Source organism: Hyla sarda, chromosome 4 (assembly GCF_029499605.1).
Source record: "Hyla sarda isolate aHylSar1 chromosome 4, aHylSar1.hap1, whole genome shotgun sequence".
Lineage (NCBI taxonomy): Eukaryota > Metazoa > Chordata > Amphibia > Anura > Hylidae > Hyla > Hyla sarda.
In genome coordinates, this window is record NC_079192.1 from 210,077,891 (window position 1) to 210,094,292 (window position 16,402).

Consider the following 16,402-nt stretch of genomic DNA (forward strand, 5'->3'; position numbering starts at 1 on the left):
TAGGAATAAAGTGGACCCTGAATACACCACCTAGCAGCAACCTAGCTATCACTTTCCCTATTACAGCAGGAGCAGCTTCTCTGTCCCTCCACTTTCTAAGCCTGCAGCATGCCGAATGAAGGTAAAATGGCGTCCGTGCAGGAGGTAGGAGGGTCTGGAAGGGAGGAAATGCTGCTGATTGTCTCTAATGTGTCTGCTGACTCTGACTCACAGGGTCAAAGTTTACCGCAATGTTAAAGTATAGGGGGCGAATCGAACTTCACATATGTTCGCCCGGCGATGCAAACGCGAACATGCTAAGTTCGCCGAGAACTGTTAACCGGTGAACAATTCGCGACATCTCTATTAATGAGCTCCCGGTAGTCAGGTACCTTGCATCCTTAATGGACAATAATGAGAGACCTAGAACTGAGGGTCCATTCACAAACTGTAAAACCAAAAATAAATAATTTCTTTTGATTGGGGAGACATCCTGCGTCTTGGCTTAACATCAGATCACTGTCTCTTCCCCCCTTGTCTCAGATTAGGACCAAACTCACTGTTGAGGAAAAAAGGGCCCTTAAACAACTACAGAGGATTGACAACTTGATTATAAAATCTGCAGACAAGGGGGGAAATTTAGTAGTAAGGGATCAATCCCAGTATACCCAGATGTGTCAAAAATTACTGCACGATAGATCTACTTATGAATTATTAGCACAAGACAATACAATGAGATATAAACAAGAACTATAGGCCATTATCTCCCAGGCCAAGGCTGATAAACTAATCAGCGAACAATAAAGTGAGTTTATGCTGCCCAGAACTACAGTAATACCTACTTTCTATGCCTTGCCAAGGTTGCACAAGGGGGTGGCCCCATTAAATTGTTTCTGGCATAGGAAGCCTGCAACAGAATGTCAGTATTTATGTGGACGAAGTCCTTAGAGAGTTTGTGTTTGCCCTCCTGTCATGTACTAGGGATACCACAGACCTGTTACAAAAAATCGAAGGCCTTGTGGTGGATAATGATACTATTGACGTGGAGGCACTTCATTTGTCTATACCACATGAAGTGGGATTGAAAGCAGTCTCTCATTTCCTCTCCTTCCGGGGGACATATGCAGCCTCATAACTCTTTGATATTGAAACTACTGGAGTTAATATTAACACATAATTATTTTTTATTTAATGGTAAATTCTTCCACCAACTCAGGGGCACAGCAATGGGGAGCCCCTGTGCTCCCACATATGCAAATTTGGGTTGGTGGGAGGCTTCGTTAATTTTTGTTGACAGTAGAGAAAAGTTCAGTGATCGTGCCCTTTTATGGGCATGTTTCATTGATGACATTCTGGTTCTTTGGCATGGACTGTGTCATCCTTTGAGGAATTCATCAAATCTCTCAATGACAATAACATTAGATTACCTATGAGACGCACAATGCGAAATTATCATGTCTTGACATTTGCATTTCCAGAGATGAGAATGGAGGCCTACATTCTACAATTCAAAGAAAGACCACTGCTATAAACAGATTCCTCAGGTGGGAAAGCTGCCACTCGGGACCCCTGAAAAAGGGTATCCTGAGGGGGCAGTATCTCCCCCTCAGGAGAAACTGCTCGAAGGAGCGGGACTTCGTGAGAGAGGCTGGGGAATTGGGAGGCCGTTTTATCAATAGGGGCTATCCAAAATAATTGTTAACATCTGCTTACAAGCATGCCCTCATGACTCCGAGGGAATCATTACTTACTCCCAATCAGAAGGAACCCACTCTGAATCAATCACGCATCATTGCCACTTATGACCATGATTCACGCGCAATGAAAGAGATTTTAGAGAAACATTGGAATATATTGTGCATGGACCCTGATATTCGTGAGATCACCTCTGACTTTCCCCAAATCACCTACAGAAGGGGCCGTAACATTGGGGATTGTATCACTAAGAGTCACCTCACACCAGAGAGATCTACACAGGGAACATGGCTGGATAGAATCCCCAGGAGTGTTAGCTGCTACCAATGTGGCCACTGTAAGGCATGTCCAATTATTGCTAAGACCGGCTCCTTCATAAATGATATTACAGGACACACAATTAAAATCAGATACTTTATTAACTGTAATACCCGAGCAGTCATATATCTTGCAATATGCGTCTGTTCAAAGAAATATGAAGGTAAGACACCTAGAGAATAAAAAAAAAACGAGTTTTAGAACACTTGGTCTAGATACTTAGAACACAGGCTCAAGATACTTCGGTAGTTATACATGTGAATGAAACACACGGAGGGGATATGAAGGTTCTTAAGTTCATTGGCATAGAGAAAAGGCAACCCCCATCTAGGGGATGTAGGATGTATTGGGTTACCTCATTCAGTATACATAGCCTAAAGCATGGAATTTCTTCAGGCTCCGCTGCATGGCCATCGCTCTCCTTCGTCGTCATCACGTCGCCACACATGCCGCCCCATCATCCAATAGGAGCAGCGTGCCCAGCAACGTGATGACGGCGATGGAGAGCGACGATCCAGGGCAGCAGTGACGGTCCGGAGCAGTGGGGACACCTCAGGGATGTGATGGCGGCAATGGAGAGCGACGATCCAGGGCAGCGGTGATGGTCCAGAGCGGAGGGGACACGTGAGTATAACTTTCTATATTATTATTGCACGGATATCTCAACATACGATGGATTCAAGTAATGATGGTTCATTTGGAACGAATTACCATCGTATGTTGAGGGATCACTGCATGGTAGAAACGCGTTGGAAGCATATACTGTTTAAATTCGGGTAGACTGATAATATTTTTTCGACTATTCATGTATCTCATCCATGTATCTAGTTTTAACCCTATATTTTCGACGTTTGGGTTAGAACGTGAGCACTTTGTGTGTGATTGGTGAATTTTAAGGACTTAAGTAAAAGTTATGTTTTAAAGCACATCCGTACTGTACTATTTATGTTATTTGGTAAATATGATTGATATAGATCTTATTCCTTACTTTCTTCTCCCAGGCTTACCAGCCTTGACTGATAAAGCCACAGGTACCAACATGATGGCAGGTTAATTTATCACTTATTGTTGAAAAGAAAAATAGAGTTGTTAAACATTGTGATAACTTGTAATTGATTTTTATACTGCTTACAGTAGACTTTAAACTTCACCTTTTTATTGCACAGATTTCAATAGCAAATGTGTCTAATTCTTTAAAACTTTCCTAATCATACCCACTTTTCTCATATATTTCAATTTTAGATGTACATGCAAAAATAAACATTTTGATGCAAGTAAAATAGTAAATGTGGGCTATAATCTAATAAATGTACAGTGATTTATTCTTTCACCATAATAATCGAATAAAATATGTTCTTATTTTAATTTGCTTAATTTTTAATCTATTGATTTATTCATATTTATTTTCAGGGGATGAACTTTAAAATGTTCTAAATGCATAATAATGAATGGGATAAAGCAGAGAACACAAACTAGAAGGAACATTGCCTCAATATTTAAAAGATGTGTTATTTTCCCACTCTTTTTTAAAATCTGGTATAATCTCTGATTTTGGCAAAAAAATATCCCCTTCTTTTCAGTAGTAATGCCTCACATTATCAGAAGCCTGTTGATTTCTCACTATGTGCCACACAATTATAATATTAAGGGTCATACATTTGACAATAAACCATCTTTCTGAGTAAGTAATTGGGGTTTATTTACTAAGAGTGGAGTGTAGGTTTCTTTGTTCATTTTGATTTCCGACTGGTATTTTCCCAAGGTATTTACTAAGGTTTCCCTACATTTTGCACTTTTCCCTATGTTTTGCTTTTTTTTTTTACAACTGTTCTGATCTGTCGGGTTTTCCTCAACTCAAATCCACCACATTTTCTGTGGAAACCTTAGTAAGTATGTTGGGATTTTGCAAAACTGTTGGGGCCACGCCCCTTTTGTTGGGATCCATATCCCTTGGCAACGCCCCCATTTCGGGTTTTTCTTGTAAAATAGAGGGTTTCGTTTTTTTTGGTCGCAAATTGTGTCGTAAGGGACGTGCCGCACAATTTGGGTGCAAAACCCCACAAAAAAGAGTCAGGATCAGTTAGTAAATAAACCCCATTGTCTCCTCGAAAGTCCTTGCTCCAACAAAATACTGAAGAAGCTACTGTACTAGTATTTTCCTGGCGCCTTTCCGAACTGTATTGATCTTCTTGGCGGACATTTGTTTTGCCTACCTGTCATTTATTCTACTTGTTGAACACTAGAATTTATCTCTCTTGGCACAATCTGCTACTCTTGTTTTTTTCTTTAACTCAAATTCTCAAATTAAATTTTTTCTTTTTTTTTTTGTAGATAAAATGTATTGCTTAGTGTTATATTCTTGTTTATTTTTTAACTTAAATGGATGGAAAGTAATAAACATTGCAGCAAAAAAATAAAAAATAAAACAGCAAAAGTACACTCTCAGCCACTCTTCATAAACTATGTTAATGGTTTAGGGAGCAACTAGCATAAAAAGGTTATGTAACTGCATAGGGAAGGGCAGACACTGGAATAGATTGTGCAAGAACTTTAACTTCAACCCCTTGGGGACGGAGGTTTTTTTTCATTTTTGCACTTTCGTTTTTCCTCCTTACCTTTTAAAAATCAGAACCCTTTAAATTTTGCACCTAAAAATCCATATGATAACTTATTTTTTGCACCACCAATTCTACTTTGTAATGACATCAGTCAATTTACCCCAAAATCTACGGCGAAACGGAAAAAAAATCATTGTGTAACAAAATTGAAGAAAAAAAATGCCATTTTGTAAATTTTGGGGGCTTCGGCTTCTACGCAGTATTTATTTTAGTAAAAATTACACCTTATATTTATTCTGTAGGATCATACGATTAAAATGATATCCTACTTATATAGGTTTGATTTTGTCGTACTTCTGGAAAAAATCATAACTACATGCAGGAAAATGTATACATTTAAAATTGTCATCTTCTGACCCCTATAACTTTTGTATTTTTCCACTTATGGGTCGGTATGAGGATTCATTTTTTGCGCCGTGATCTGAAGTTTTTAGTGGTACAATTTTGGTATTGATCGGACTTTTTGATCGCTTTTTATTAATTTTTTCATGATTTTAAAAAGTGAAAAAAAATACGCTATTTTGGACTTTGGAATTTTTTTGCACGTACACCATTGACCGTGCGGTTTAATTAACTATTTATTTTTATACTTCGGACATTTCTGCATGCAGCGATATCACATATGTTTATTTATTTATTTTTTTTTTATGGGAAAAGGGGGTGATTCAAACTTTTATTAGGGAAGGAGTTCAATGATCTTTATTCACCTTTTTCTCACTTTTGTTTTTTGCAATGTTATAGCTCCCATAGGGGGCTATAACACTGCACACACTGATCTTTTACATTGATCAATGGTTTCTCATAGGAAACCATCGATCAATGATTCTGCCGCTTGACTGCTCATGCCTGGATCTCAGGCACTGAGCAGTCATTCGGCGATCAGACAGCGAGGAGGAAGGTAGGGGACCCTCCTGCTTTCGTTGCGATCCCGAACAGCCCACTGAGCTAGTCGGGAGCAGTTTACTTTAAATTTAGACGCAGCGTTCAACTTTGAACACCGCTTCTAAAGGGTTAATAGCGCGCAGCACCGCGATCAGCGCTACATGCTATTAGCCATGTACCTGCTATGACGCGGGGCCATGGCGTGGTATGCTCTACATCTCCAACAGGTTAAAGGAGCTAGTCCGGTGAAAAACAATGTATCGCCTATGCACAGGACAGGGGATAAGTGTCTGATCTAGGGGAAGGGGGGGATGTCCAACCGTTAGACTGATGGGACCACCTTGCTATCCTGAATTTGTTCCGGCTCGTTGAGAGAAGCGCTTGTTGCTGATGGCACGCGCTCATTGAAGATACCCAAGAACAGCTCTCAGGTCTCTTCACCACACCAATAATGAATAGAGCGTGTGCCATCACCGGCAGTATGAAGAGTGAGGTGAGAATTTCTACTACTACACATATAGGGGCCAATTTATAATTGCTTCTGTTGGTACAAAAGCTTTAAATATATACTATCTATACAATGCTGACGTTATGTATCATTGGGCCAAATTTATGAAAATGTTGCACATGATTAATGATTAATTTGATGCACGTGTACAGGTGTGGGATTATTTGCTTCTGTGATGTGGTTGTAAGTAAGTTTTGGAAATGAAAAGATGGCTGGTATTGGTTTGCAACATTTGGGGCCCTCTATAACAAAATTTGCAATATTTGGAGAAAAGTTGCACATGATAAACTCACAACAACCACTGCAAAATAAAAGGGCAAGATCATTCAAGTAAGCAAGTTTGGCAAAAAATCACTTCAAATCCAAGAGTCTAAGAAAAAAATCACAAAACTATTCAAAACTAAGGACACATGCTTCAGATAACAATGACAACACAGGAAATACAGGTAAAGGATGGGGACAGGAATATTGCGTATCCACATTATTTCCACCATCCACATGACTACTGTATCTGTCTATTTTGTCGCAATTACAATATGAACATTTGGCATATCAAGTTCTTTATTATGTGTAAAAAATTTTTTTTTAACTGTTCAGAGTGCAGAGATTTTCTTTACACAGAGATTTCACACAGTCTTCTAAGCAGATATGAGTTCATTTTAGTGAAAACCATTTCATCATTTTATCAGTATGTCACTGAAAAAAAGCACCTTTTTAGAGCAGAACATGATAATCCAAGCAAGGTCTATATAAACCTCAGTGAAAACCTTCTCTCTGACTAATTTCTCCACTGTAACTACTTATTGCTGAAGTCTTTCATGATGGAAAGTTCCCCCACCCACTTTCCATGAAGTCCTTGCATAGATTTTATATTATATTAAAATGTATTCCAAGTCCCTCTTATAATACTACTAGTGAGAGAAGAGCAAATTTTTGAAAAATTCAATTTGGCCGATTCGGCGAATTTTCGCCCCCAAATTTTTCTGTCCGAATTTATTTGCGGCAAATTACTATAAAAACAGGCTATTTCTGACCTACATAGAGCCTCAATTGGGGTGTAGAACACTTTGCCTTGCTCTAACACGGATAAGGTGTGTGATGGGTTAGTGAATTAATACTGTTATTCAGTATGACATGCAAATTAAAGGTGTCGCTATTATAATTAGAGATGAGCGAATCAAAGCTGACGAACCCGAATTCGTTACGAATTTCATGAAAAATTCGATTTGCAATGATTACGAATATCGCCGCGATTCTATCACGCAAATTGCTTCATTAAACTCCATTTTACAGCATTCCAGGCTATTGGGGACCTAAGATGGCGGATCCACATGTGAGTACATGGGACAGGGGATTATGGGAGGGCGGGAAACAGTGGTGGGAATGAAGGCAGGCGGGCTGACCCTGAATCACATGTGCGATGCAGCCTACCAGTGTTCACTGACCCCTGTGATGTCACAACCCCTATATAATCGGCGGCCATCTTGCCTCTCTTCATTTAATCTATGCACTCAAATGGAGAGGACGGGACTGCGTGTGTGTGAATAGCTCATACCACAGCGTTACACTGCAACTGCTACTCACATCAGCATTAGGGAAAGGCAGGAGTGCAGAGTGCTGTGCTGTTACACTGAGAAGGATCATTGATTGCTGAACCTCCTATTCACGCTATTGAGCATTGCAGCAGAGAGGGGCAGATAGCTGTCAGCTGCCTCATACAGATCTACAAGCTGCCTGAACTTTCTGAAGCATCTTATCTCCTCATTTTTCAGCCCAATTGAGTTTATTTTTATTTGCTCCACAAAACTTCTGCTGCTCAGAATTGTGTGACAGAGTGCAATTTAGGGTTTAATCCCTGGATTTTTTTTTTGTGGTGGTGCTGCACTGTTGGGTCCTGCTGCTGTTCAGAAATAGGTGATTGTTCAGTGGACTGTAGTGCATTTGCACCATTTTGTACCTGTTAATCTGTCAAAGGGCTGGCTACATACTGTGCAAGTCCAAACAATACTATTCACCGGCTGTTTTTTTTTTTTTTAAACAGTTTTCTCTGCGTATAGTTACGCATATATAACTGCCCTCATAAGTGCGTGCCGCATAGGCACATGCAAGTATTGTACCATTTAGTACCTGTTAAGCGGTCAAGGTGCTCCATACCGTCAAAGTCCAAACAATAGTATCCACCGGCTGGTATTTTACAAAAATACAGTTTTTTTCTGCTAAAACGCCCTCATCAGTGCATACCGCATACGTACATCCAAGTATTGTACCATTTAGTACCTGTTAAGCTGTCAATGTGCTCCATACCGTCAAAGTCCAAACAATAGTATCCACCGGCTGGTGTTTTACAAAAATACAGAGTTTTTTCTGCTAAAACGCCCTCATCAGTGCATACCGCATAGGTACATCCAAGTATTGTACCATTTAGTATCTGTCAAGGTGCTCCAAACCGTCAAAGTCCAAACAATAGTATCCACCGGCTAGAGTTTTTTCTGCTAATAGGCATATTACTGCCCTCATCAGTGTATACCGCATACGTACATCCAAGTATTGTACCATTTAGGACCTGTTAAGCTGTCAAGGTGGTCCATACCGTCAAAGTCCAAACAATAGTATCCACCGGCTGGTGTATTACAAAAATACAGAGTTTTTTCTGCTAATAGTTAGGCATATTACTGTCCTCATCAGTGCATACCACATAGGTACATCCAAGTATTGTACCATTTAGTAGCTGTCAAGCTGCTCCATACCGTCAAAGTCCAAACAATAGTATTCACCGGCTGGTGTTTTACAAAAATACAGAGTTTTTTCTGCTAATAGACATATTACTGCCCTCATCAGTACATACCGCATAGGTACATCCAAGTATTGTACCATTTAGTACCTGTTAAGCTGTCAAGGTGCTCCAAACCGTCAAAGTCCAAACAATAGTATCCACCGGCTGGTGTTTTACAAAAATACAGAGTTTCTTCTGCGAATAGTTAGGCATATTACTTCCCTCATCAGTGCATACCACATAGGTACATCCAAGTATTGTACCATTTAGTAGCTGTCAAGCTGCTCCATACCGTCAAAGTCCAAACAATAGTATCCACCGGCTGGTGTTTTACAAAAATACAGAGTTTTTTCTGCTAATAGTTAGGCATATTACTGCCCTCATCAGTGCATACCGCATAGGTACATCCAAGTATTGTACCATTTAGTAGCTGTCAAGGTGCTCCAAACCATCAAAGTCCAAACAATAGTATCCACCGGCTGGTGTTTTACAAAAATACGGAGTTTTTTCTGCTAATAGACATATTACTGCCCTCATCAGTGTATACCGCATAGGTACATCCAAGTATTGTACCATTTAGTACCTGTTAAGCTGTCAAGGTGCTCCATACCGTCAAAGTCCAAACAATAGTATTCACCGGCTGGTGTTTTACAAAAATACAGAGTTTTTTCTGCTAATAGACATATTACTGCCCTCATCAGTACATACCGCATAGGTACATCCAAGTATTGTACCATTTAGTACCTGTTAAGCTGTCAAGGTGCTCCAAACCGTCAAAGTCCAAACAATAGTATCCACCGGCTGGTGTTTTACAAAAATACAGAGTTTCTTCTGCGAATAGTTAGGCATATTACTTCCCTCATCAGTGTATACCACATAGGTACATCCAAGTATTGTACCATTTAGTAGCTGTCAAGCTGCTCCATACCGTCAAAGTCCAAACAATAATATCCACCGGCTGGTGTTTTACAAAAATACAGAGTTTTTTCTGCTAATAGTTAGGCATATTACTTCCCTCATCAGTGCATACCACATATGTACATCCAAGCATTGTACCATTTAGTAGCTGTCAAGGTGCTCCAAACCGTCAAAGTCCAAACAATAGAATCCACCAGCTGCTGTTTTACAAAAATACAGAGTTTTTTCTGCTAATAGTTAGGCATATTACTGCCCTCATCAGTGCATACCGCATAGGTACATCCAAGTATTGTACCATTTAGTACCTGTTAAGCTGTCAAAGTGCTCCATACCGTCAAAGTCCAAACAATAGTATCCACCGGCTGGTGTTTTACAAAAATACAGAGTTTTTTCTGCTAATAGTTAGGCATATTACTTCCCTAATCAGTGCATACCGCATAGGTGCATCCAAGTATTGTACCATTTAGTAGCTGTCAGGGTGCTCCAAACCGTCAAAGTCCAAACAATAGTATTCACCGGCTGGTGTTTTACAAAAATACGGAGTTTTTTCTGCTAATAGTTAGGCACATTACTTCCCTCATCAGTGCATACCGCATAGGTACATCCAAGTATTGTACCATTTAGTAGCTGTCAAGGTGCTCCAAACCGTCAAAGTCCAAACAATAGAATCCACCAGCTGGTGTTTTACAAAAATACAGAGTTTTTTCTGCTAATAGTTAGGCATATTACTGCCCTCATCAGTGCATACCGCATACGTACATCCAAGTATTGTACCACCTAGTACCTTTTAAGCTGTCAAGGTGCTCCATACGGTCTAAGTCCAAACAATGGTATCCACCTGCTGCTGTTCTACACAAATACTGTTTAAAGAGTAGTGTAGCGTATTGTAATACCCTCATAAACGCACTAAGTATGTCAGGCAGAGAAGTGCCAGGACGTGAGCAGAGGAGTGGCAGAGGCCTAAATACTTCAGGCAGAGTAGGCAGCAGACTTGGGGCGAGTGGCAGCAGGAGTCGCAGCGAGAGGCCTGAGCTCCCGTTATCAGCCAGCGGTCGTGTCTCCACCAGCAACCCATCTGCCGTCGTCGATTGGTTAACACGCTCATCCACATCATCACAAGTGACATCTGACACTCCCAGTCAACAGTCAGTGGGTTCCTCAGACACAACCCTCAGTTGGCATGGCCCAGGAGCAGTCCGTGTCCTCCCATTGCCTTTGTCCTATGCTGTTCCCTCTCCTAAATAAGTATCTTATGCTGTGGGTTCAGATCCACTATTTACTGAGGACGATCCAATAGAGGACAGTCAGCAGCTACTGGACAGCCAAGAAGGGAAGGAGACATGCGCCGCTTGCTCCGCTAGGCGGCCAAGTGATGATGCGGAGAGTGACGTGGGAGGCGGTGTTGCAAGTGTTCAGGGTCCTGAAGCAGACACTGTTGGGGAACCTGAGGAGGACATCAGTGACTTGCACACAACTGTTGATGATGATCGCAATTGGGAGCCGGGTGCAGAAGGGGCTTCATCATCATCAGGAGAAGAGAGTTGCAGGTTGCCCTTGAGGCAGCAAGGCGGTAGCACGGTTGGCAGTCAGCGTGGTGGCAGTAGTGGAAATTCAGGAGCCAAACGTGCCCGGGGGAGACCACCTGCTTCGCGGCAGCCTACCTTTCCGGGAGGTAGTGGAACAGGGGTTCCTGGAGACGGCGCCAGTAGCAGTCAATTAGTGCAGACTGCGGGTGGGAAAATCAGCTACTCGGTGGTGTGGAAGTTATTCATAAGGCCTCTGGAGGAGGTTCACGTAGCCTTATGCAAGATCTGTCGGCAGAAGGTGAAGCGTGGCCAGGGTCCCAATGTCGGCACCACGGCCCTGCGTCAACACATGCTTCGCCTCCATAAAGCGGCCTGGGAGAACCGTGGCTCCGATATAGTGGTCATGCCTGCTGCATCACCCAGTGGCCATCCGCTCCCTCCTTCATCCAGCCAAGGCTCCACCACCTCAGCCGAAGGGAGCTGTGTGTCAAACCCTCCTTCTTGTGCTCCTGCTTCTCCCGCTTTTAGTCAGCCATTCTGCCAACAATCCATCGGTGAAGCCATGTCCAAGAGACAACAGTATGCGCCCACTCATCCAACGGCACAGAAGCTGAATGTGATCCTGTCCAAGTTGCTGGTGTTGCAGTCCCTCCCTTTTCAAGTGGTGGACTTTGCACCTTTCAGAGAATTGATGGCTTGTGCCGAGCCGAGGTGGAGAGTCCCAAGCCATCATTTCTTTGCGAAGAAGACAGTACCAGCCCTGCATAAGTTTGTACAAGAGAAGGTGGGCCAGTCCTTGAGCCTGTCAGTGTGTTCAAAAGTGCACGGCAGCGCCGACCTGTGGAGCTGTAACTACGGGCAGGGACAATACTTGTCTTTTATGGCTCACTGGGTAAATGTGGTTCCTGCACAGCCACAACAGCAACTTGGACATGTCACACTGCTTCCTTCTCCACGCTCTCGCTCCCAGGCAGTTGGTAATGTTACAGTGTGCGACACCCCCTGCTCATGCTCCACCGTGTCCTCGGCATCCACTGCATGTCCAAATCTCTGTGGCCATTCATCGTACCATGTGTGTAGGGCACGGCGGTGTCAAGCTGTTCTTCACATGGTTTCCCTTGGCGAACGGAGTCACACAGGGGAGGAACTTCTAAAGTTAATTTGTAAAGAAATCCGAGTATGGCTTACTCCACGAAATCTGGAAATGGGAACCATGGTGATAGACAACGGGAAGAACATCGTGTCCGCACTGCGACAAAGAAGTGTGAAACATGCGCCCTGCATGGCACACATGTTGAATCTGATTGTCAAGCACTTCCTCAAGTCTTCACCCCATTTGCAAAACATCCTGAAAATGGCAAGAAAACTGTGCATGCACTTCAACCACTCGTACACCGCCAAGCACACCTTCCTTGAGCTGCAGCGTCAGAACGGCATCCCACAACATAGTCTTATTTGTGACGTTGCCACACGTTGGAATTCCACCCTCCATATTTTGGACAGACTATACGAACAAAGAAAAGCCATCACCGATTTCTTGAAGATCCATGCAGATAGGAGTACTCCCCTGTGTAACTTCAATGTGAACCAGTGGCAGCTCATACGTGACACCTGCCGTTTGCTGAGGCCCTTTGAGGAAGCCACATTATTTGTGAGTCGCCTGGATTACGTCATGAACTACGTAATTCCACTCCTACATTTCCTAAAACAAATGATTGAAACCATGGCTGGTCACAGCAATGGAGACGTTGCTCCTACATCTCAAGGCTAATGAGCCCTGTGGGGGCTGAACTGGAGGAGGAGGATGATGAAGGGTAGAGCGGAGCACAGTTTAGGTTGGATGAGATGGCCGGTGTTTCTAGTCTTCGGACAGGAGAAGAGGAGCAGGAGCAGCCAGAGGAGCTGGAGAGTTATGACGAAGTTGAGACAGAGGGCCCAGACACACCCTGGCAGTATGCAGTGGAGATGGAGGCAGTTAGTCCCTCCGAGTTACTGGCGCAAATGGGATGACTTCTGGATCTCCACTTTATTAGACCCTCGCTACTCGCTACCGTCCCAAAATGGGGGCCTTTTTTACACCCACTGAGAGGGAGAACAAACTGACCTAATACAGAGACATTCTATGTAGTCAGTTGGCTGATGCCACATGGTCCATCCACTCGCAGGTCTGACTCGGGGGGCCCACTGCGCTCACCTTCCACTGCCATGGCTGCTGGGGAGGGGAGGGGTGGGATGAGCAGTACCAGCTCAATCAGCAGCAGCCTGAGTCTACAGTCGCTGATGAGTAGCTTTCTTCACTCGCATAGTGAAGCAACTCATCAGCAGTAGTGTTGCTCGCGAATATTCGCAATTCGAATATTATTCGCGAATATCGCATATTCGCGAATTCGCGAATTTCGCGAATATAGCGCTATATATTCGTAATTACGAATATTCGTTTTTTTTTTTTTTTTTTTTTTTTTTCTTCACAGTACACATCACAGTGATCATCCCTCTCTGCTTCCAGCTTGTGTGGTGTAAAGAAGGCTGTAATACTACTGTGTGAGACTGGCGTGCGAAAATTCGCATATGCGAAAATTAGCATATGCTAATTTTCGCACATGCGAATTTCCACATATGTTAATTTTCGCATGCGCGTATTTTCGCATACGCGAAAATAAAACGAGGATATAACGAATATGCGAATATTCGCGAATATATGACGAATATTCGTCCATATATTCGCGAATATTCGCGAATTCGAATATGGCCTATGCCGCTCAACACTAATCAGCAGCAGGTAGACATGGAGCAGGACCTGAACCAGCAGGTGGTGGCATACCTTGACATGGCCATGACAACAACCATTGAAGATCCGCTGGACTTCTGGGCAGCCAAACTTGATTTATGGCCGCAACTAGCAGAGTTTGCCCTGGATAAGCTGTCCTGCCCGGCCAGTAGTGTGCCATCAGAGCGGGTGTTTAGTGCGGCCGGGGCCATAGTCACCCCAAGGCGAACTAGTCTGTCCACCAAAAATGTGGAGAGACTGACGTTTGTCAAGATGAATCAGGGATGGATCAGCCAGGATTTCCAGCCACCAATGCCAGATGCCTCAGAGTAGATTGACCAAGCTGCTACACCAACATTTCCCAATTATGGTTGGTTATGAAACCCTCTTGGGTTATCAATTAGGGTTATGGAACCCTCTTTTGTACTGCGATTGCCTGCTCCTGGCTCATCCTGTGTCTTTCATTAACTACTTGCCTCACTGATGCTTCTGGCCTTGGGCCTTTTAATTTTTGGATGTTTAGCAGTAGCTAAATATATGCTTAATGCAAATGTCAACATTGATCTTTAAATGTAAGGGGTTATGAAACCCTCTTGGGTACTGCGAATTCCTGCTTCATACTCATTCTGTGTCTTTCAGGAACTACTTGCCTCCCTGCCCTCAGGCCTTGGGTCTTCAATTTTTGGATGTTTAGCAGTAGCTAAATACTTGCTTAATGCAAATTTCAACATTGACTTTTAAATGTAAGGGGATGGTTATGAAGGGGGTTCAGCGGGTTACCCGCACCTGTCGGTGAAAGATAGACACATGCTGGTCCGTTCAGTGTAGCGTGCGTGCAGCCCCGGACATCTGAGGGCATAACACACCTGTTATTGCTCGATCTCGCAAGTGATTGTGCAATGTTAGGGGTTATTAAAGCCTCTTGGGTACTGCTGATGCCTACTTCTGACTGCTCCTGTGTCTTTCAGGAAGTACTTGGGCTTGGGCCTTTAATTTTAGGATTTTTGAAATACATACATACATGCTTAATTAAAATTTCAACATTTATAGTGCAATGTATGGGGTTATTAAACACTCTTGGGTAGTGTTTTTTTTTTCAAATTTTCTGATAATTATCACAATAATAAACTTGAATTTTCCACACTAATAACCATTACATCACTGAACGATTGTTGCGTGTGATTTTTTAAGTAACATTTAAAAAAAAAATACGCAGAGGGATGAACTCTGCTTCTTTATTTCATAAAATATTCTTTTATAGAAGAATGTCTTTTGGTGGTCCACCATCCTGCATTATAGAGTCTTCTGGACTCTTGTATATGCGCTTGTTCTTAAACAAAGGTACAAAAACCAAAAATGGCCGGTTAGTGCTATGGAGACGTTGCGCCTACATCTTACGGCCACATGAGCCCTGTGGGTGCTTGTGAGATTAAGTCCTTTGTACCCACACGGCTGGGTCCGGGACACAAATTTTGATTTAAATTTCAAATAAAAAAATCACACATTTCAATGGTCTCCTCATGCTGCAGCCAACTCCAGGCTGCATCATTCTGGTAATATATAGAGAGCACTCGCTGTCCTAAATTTTCGTTAAAATTTTTCGTCAAAAATGTTTGTCTTTTTTATTAGGGATTGTGAAGCTTTGGTGTGTACTCATGCATCAGCCAACTCTAGCCTGTTTCATTCAGGCAATATATGGTTTACTGATGGCGCTGCTGGGCCTGGGTCTGGGAATTTCAAATTTTCTCATAGGTAGCACCCGCTATCCATAAGTCTTCTTCATAAATTTCTACAATTGTTGTGTTTTTTTGGAGAGATTGTGAAGCCCTAGTGTGTACTCATGCATCAGCAAACTCCAGGGTGTGTCATTCATGCAACATATAGGTAGCACCCGCTTTCCTCAATATTCTTAAAATTATTTTTAAAATGGTTGTTTTTTCTTTGGGATTCTGAAGCCCTGGTGTGTACTCAATGCTGCTTCCTGCTACACTCTGTCAGCCCGTTGGTCCTGCGACAGTGTGCTACTCCGGCTCCACTTCCTCCTCTGTGTCTTAAGCCTCCACTGCCAGGAAAAGTCTCATTGGCCCTTCCATGTGTGCAGGTCGCGGCGGTGTCACGTTGTTCTTCACATGGTTTGCCTTGGCGAGAAGTCTTGGAAACAATGGCCGGTCAGGGCAATGGAGACATTTCGCCTAAATCTCACGGCCACATGAGCCCTGTGGGGGCTTGTTGGATTTGGTCCTTCGTACCCACACGCTGGGGACATGCAAAGGTTGTTTTAAATTTCAAATAAAAAACTGATGGCGCTGCTGGGCCTGGGTCTGTTAATTTCAAATTTTCTCATGGGTAGCACCTGCTATCCAAAATCTTTTTCAAAAATTTCTAAAATTGTGGTGTTTTTTGGGGGTGGATTGTGAA